Genomic DNA, 5,582 nt, shown 5'->3' with positions numbered 1-5,582 from the left:
TAACCAGAGCTATGATTGGTAGAGAAACATAAAATGATAGTTACATGCTCTTTAAACTTGCATTTCATTCAAATTTCCAAAATGAGGTTAATAAGCAACTTAGAACCCAGGATTGGCAAAAAATGTCAGACTTCCCCTCATTTATGTTTATTTCCCTCTGTTGTCATATTTTTATATGCTGATTTTATTTCCTTTTTAAATACCCTCTTCATTATTAGAATTCCCCAAGAACATTGTTTTAGGATTGAGATATGAAATCAAAGTTATGTTAATTATGTAATTTATTATTTTTTTCTGTATTATTTTAACCAATAATCATATACTGGAGTTGTAAGCAAAGGGTAAAGTAATTTAAAACAAGCTAAAAATACACTGTTAGTGACCCATGCCAATCGTTCTCAGTCTTAACTGCAAACTGATCTCCCATAGGGAGCTTTATTTAAAATATGCCTAGAACTATTCAACATGGAAGTGGAGGGTTATAAGCTAGAATTAATGGAATCATTTGTGCCTGAGCTACCCTCTTCGAGAAGAATCTTGGGTTTCTAACTTCTGCCTTGAAAGGACATGTGGTTATCCTGGAAGAAACTCAGTACTATACTCACTCCCCACTGCAACCCCAGAAAATTGCAAAAAGCTGACTCTGATCTGTATTATATTCAGTACAGGTTACATGCTTAAAAGAAATGTCAGTGATAAAGTCTCAGTATCAACTTTGTATACATGCTTTAATCTAATTGCTGTTAACCAGAAAGAGGCTAAGAGCAGCATTTGTGCTACTATGAATAAGATACAAAAACTACAAAAGCAAACAGAACTGGAGCTTGACAATATAAGCATATCATCTTATTCTTGGGAAACAAATCTAGAAGAGAGGTTAAGTATAGCTCCAGATGTACCTATCTGTAGTGAGCTAGCAATGTTGGATGCCAGATGTAGCAAGCCAGTCCCCATGTGACCTGTGAGTGTCCACATGCTCACTGGTGACAAGGGAATGAGGAAAATGAAGACAGACGGTAGAAATAGAGTAAAATTTGTAGAATGGGCCCAGAAAATCAACACCCTTCATGCAAGAGACAGCAAAGGCCTACAACTCCAGATGCACTTGGTTTTTATATTTCTCTTGATTAGTTAATAGTTATTTGTAGCAACAACAACAATCATCCCTGTGGCTTCTCCTGCCCTAATTCTGGATTACCCACCCAATAACCCTTTAGCTTTTTTTATTACTTTTACTTCTTAAGATACTTATCAATCACAAACAGGATTACAGGAAACAAAAGAAATGGGAGCATGGACTTTGGAGCTAAATGCCACCTAGTTAATCCTTTGTTTCCTGTTGGGCAGAATAATTGACACCTTCCTTATCTTCAGGAGCAGGTAAAACAAAGCTGAATCTTCTTGTCTCACACCCACAAGAACTAATCTTTCTTCCTCAGTGAATGAGCTATACATGTTATCCTAAAATGGCTTCCCAAACGCTTTCACGCCCCCAGCCAGGCCCTTGTGGACCTTTTTCCTGGTGTCCATTCTGACTCCAGCTAGGTCCTTGCAGACCTTTCCCTGAAGTCTTTTGATGTTTGTGCCAAGCTGTCTCATGAAACCCCCAATATAGCGTGTTCTTTTTGGAGGCTCATGTCCCCTCCCATTCTCCTTTATACCTGACCCTGATCTCACAATTTTTCATACAATCATTCCATTATAATGTCAACCTAACTCTATTCCCATAATCCTAACTTCTCTAATGTTCACCCACACATGTCAACATATGTACACAGAAATCTGTATATTTATTGAAGCACTGAATTAATTTGGCAATCACCACTGACTTTAGAAGATGAAACTGCAGCAGAACAATTAAAATCTCACATGTCAATTTATGAAGAAATAGATTAGAAGGATATAAGAATTAGGGCAGATAAGTAAAGTTCAGTCAAAAGGATGAAATTGGAATAAAGGGATTTACACACACATACACACACACACAGAATCTTGTAATTTTAGGCAAGGAAGCCCCTTAATGCTATATTGCTTTATCTGTTTTCCTTTTGTTTAGTTGGGATGATATAGACACTCTGATCTATCATAAAGACTATCAAGAAAAAAAATGCCTATATAAAAGCCATAGGGAAAATATAGTGTTACAATTTATGTTGGGGACAAGGCTGTCATATATTACGTTCCTCTGTTATTTCTAATGCTCAGGAAAATTTGAGAAACATTGTACAGCTACATATTTATATTAGGTTCCTAATAGAACTTTGCACCAAGACATTGCTGCATTCTCTTCCAGGCACAGCATCAGTGGGGAGTTGTTAGAATCTGACAAAGATTGTCCCATTAAGCAAATTTTAGGCAGGCTTCTCTGAGCCTTCCCTTGGACTCTGCCATGTCCTCATTCCTATGTAGCTCAGCTGTCACAATAATACTGCGAACGCAGTTTAGCAAGAATCCCCCTGATGTTTCTTCTTGGTCATTTTCTATCCACCACCTTCCCTCTTTGCCTATAAATCCCCATATGTCCTACTGTATTTGTAATTTAGCTCAGTTATTTACTGAAGTCTCTTTTCCACTCTAGTGATAGTAAACTAAAATTTATCTTTACTGTCTAGACACATCCCAAAGTCACATGCAATTTCTGCCTAGTTTGAGTAATTCCTTACATCTAGCTATAAACAGAAATATATCACACATTGGCTTCTAAGAATTAGGGAATTCAACATAAGCATCTCAAATAATACTTAGTCTGATCATTTCTTTGTCAAAAAAACTATAGTGTGGTGATTTTCCAAGGTCAGAAGTAGAAGATATACTTGAAACTAGATTCTGACACAAATCATTAAGACTATGATATTTCTACAGTGATGATAACACAAAGTGAGGATTGATAATAAATGTTTTTCAAATACATTTAAAAATTAATTAAGGGCGGCACCTGTGGCTCAAAATGGTAGGGTGCCAGCCCCATATGCTGGAGGTGGCAGGTTCAAACCCAGCCCTGGCCAAAAAAAAAAAGTTGGTGGCAACCAGAGTTTAAAAATTAATTAAATCCTAAATATTAGGATTAATATATATTTGTGGTTCTCTAAAGGAGAGTTATAATACCCCAAGTGACATGCCTTCAAAAAGATGACCACAAACTAATTGGCACAAAAAGTTATGATATAAAAGAAGGCTAAATTAAATAAAATATTGAAGCAAAAGACATTCCTTCAGTAAAGGGAGATCATAGTATTTGGGGAAGAACAGGAATAGAGATACTGGAAGACAATTGTTAGAAACTTGTATTTCTTCCTGTTTAATGCCTAAACCCAGAGTAGGAAGAAAGAGGCTCGTAGGTATTGTGAGAATGGGCAATCTAAATCAGACTGTATTTGATTCATGATCCTCATTCAGATATTGAGTAGATTTCCCCAGGAGCTGGTACCTGCAATCATTGAGTAAATAAAACAAAATGAATATGGCAATAAATTGTGATAGTACAGAAAATGGGCCTTCTACGTTTATGTTGGCTGTGTTTCCCAGTGCCCTGGAGGGATGTATGAAATGTGTCTGCTAATGTTGTCTGGTAAAATTGATGATGGGTGAGGCAAGGTGACTCACTAGCTTTAAGCTCCTGGTAGACAGAATAATTTCCTTTCCTACTTAGCCAGAGGATACTCTATTTCCTGAGACCACCTGTGAATATATTCTAAGCATGGCAAAAGGGATTTTGGAGCTATGATTAAGTTAAGGCTCTTGAGATGTGGAAATTATCCTACATTGTCTAACTTGGGCCAGTGTAATCACAGGGGTCCTTATTAGAGAACAGTAAGCAAGTCAGAGTCAGAGGGAAAAAAATTTGTGACAACAGAAGCTGGAACCAGAGGAAGAGATTAAAAAGTGACATACTGTTGCCAGCCAGAAGTCAAGGGACATGGACAGCCTTTGATGAGGAAAGGCGAGGGAACACAATCTCCTCTGGAGACTCCGGAAGGAACTCAGCCCTCTTCACAGTTTTGATTTTGAGCTTCATTTTTGAACCTCAAGATTGTATAATAATAATAAAGGGACAAAAAAATAAAATTATTGGTTCAAAAATATTGAGGGCTTACTATATGCCAATAGAATTTAAAATAAAGAATTCATTTTTAATTATTTTAATTGCATAATAGCAGGGGGTACAAATGTCTTTGATACCAGGTTTGAGTAGGGCTTTCAATGTGCAAATGTGCCCATTTCCCCAATAGTGTTCACTGTACCATTTAGATGGGATTTTCTTCTACCTTTTCTTCTCCCTCCTCCAACTTTTTTCCTATAATGTTTACTTCCCTCTTTGCACTTATATGGCCATGTCAGTTCCAATTTATTAAAGAGTACATGTAGTGTTTGTTTTTCTATTCTTGATATACTTTTCTTAGAATGATGGCCTCCAGTTTTTCCCAAATTGCTGCCAAGGCATTACTTTAGTTTTTATGGCTAAGTAGTACTCCATGGGCACTACTTGGGTAATACACTATTTAGACGAGATAGGTCCCAATGCTTTCAAGTACACAGCAATGTTAATGGGAACGTGCTCGTCCTGGAGAACAGTGTTTTTCAAAATACATGTATAAACATAATTTTGTAATTAAAGAAAGAATTCACCACAAATTCAATATCTTGAGAAAAACATGGTCCAAAGATTAAAAATGAAAAATGATAATATTTCCTGAGTCAATGAAAAAAAAAAGTGAAGATCATAAAAGGCAGTCTTTAAATCAGAAGGTTCAGTCATTGCCAAACAAGGTCATGTACAATGACCTACATCTATAAAAGTTATTATAAACAAGAACAAATAAATTTGCAGAAAATTTGTTTCTCATAGATAGAACAGGTGGCCTACAAAGTTGAGAGAACTTAATGATAAAGCAGGTCTTCAAATAATACCATTTGTCTGTTGTTCTATTATACCATTGATGAGCAGAACCCACATCCCAAAGCAAAGCATACATGAATGTATTGAATCCCCAACAATAAAAAAATAATAAACATAAAAGTTTAATATTAGAAGTGTTTGGGGTCTTTATTTAGAAGTTGGATGATGTTCTGTCATCAAAAGTATGTCCTTGGAACTTGTCTTGTTTATGTGAATTAGTCTCTGGGAACACTGATTTCCTCCTTATCTAAAATTTCACTTAAAATTGTCATTTCCAAGGACCTCTCCACCATATTAAGTGATAACTTACTGTATTGAATTTCCCATAATAATGCTAATCATCGAGGACAATGAAGATTAGCTTTTTTAATATTAATATCAGTTGCCATCTTTATCTCCCCCCATGGGGTAATATATTTCGTTTTTCTATTTCAGATTACTATAAGGGTGCATACAATTAGGTTACTCATTAATATGAAACTAGTGGAGATTAGTTTTTAAAAATCAGAACAGATGTACTGTTTAAACTCAAATTCTTTCTTCCAAATTATACATCAAGTAGTGAGAATAGCCTGAGGATATATATTTCCAGATTTGAAATAATTTTCAAATTTACCTACAAATCAACTAAATGTTAGAGTTAGTAGACATAGATAATTTAGGAACAAAATGAGAAAAGTAAAGT

At 35.6% G+C, this 5,582-nt stretch overlaps 1 pseudogene; it reads left to right on the top strand.

Annotated features, from left to right (window-relative positions):
* The first annotated feature begins 465 nt into the window (after positions 1-465).
* LOC111725292 lies at positions 466-1,896 on the top strand (annotated as a pseudogene).
* The last annotated feature ends 3,686 nt before the right edge of the window (positions 1,897-5,582 follow it).

Source organism: Otolemur garnettii, unplaced genomic scaffold, assembly GCF_000181295.1.
Source record: "Otolemur garnettii isolate 467f Iridium unplaced genomic scaffold, OtoGar3 scaffold00036, whole genome shotgun sequence".
NCBI lineage: Eukaryota > Metazoa > Chordata > Mammalia > Primates > Galagidae > Otolemur > Otolemur garnettii.
The sequence above is the reverse complement of the archived record's forward strand: the minus strand, read 5'-3'. Positions and strand labels throughout refer to the sequence as shown.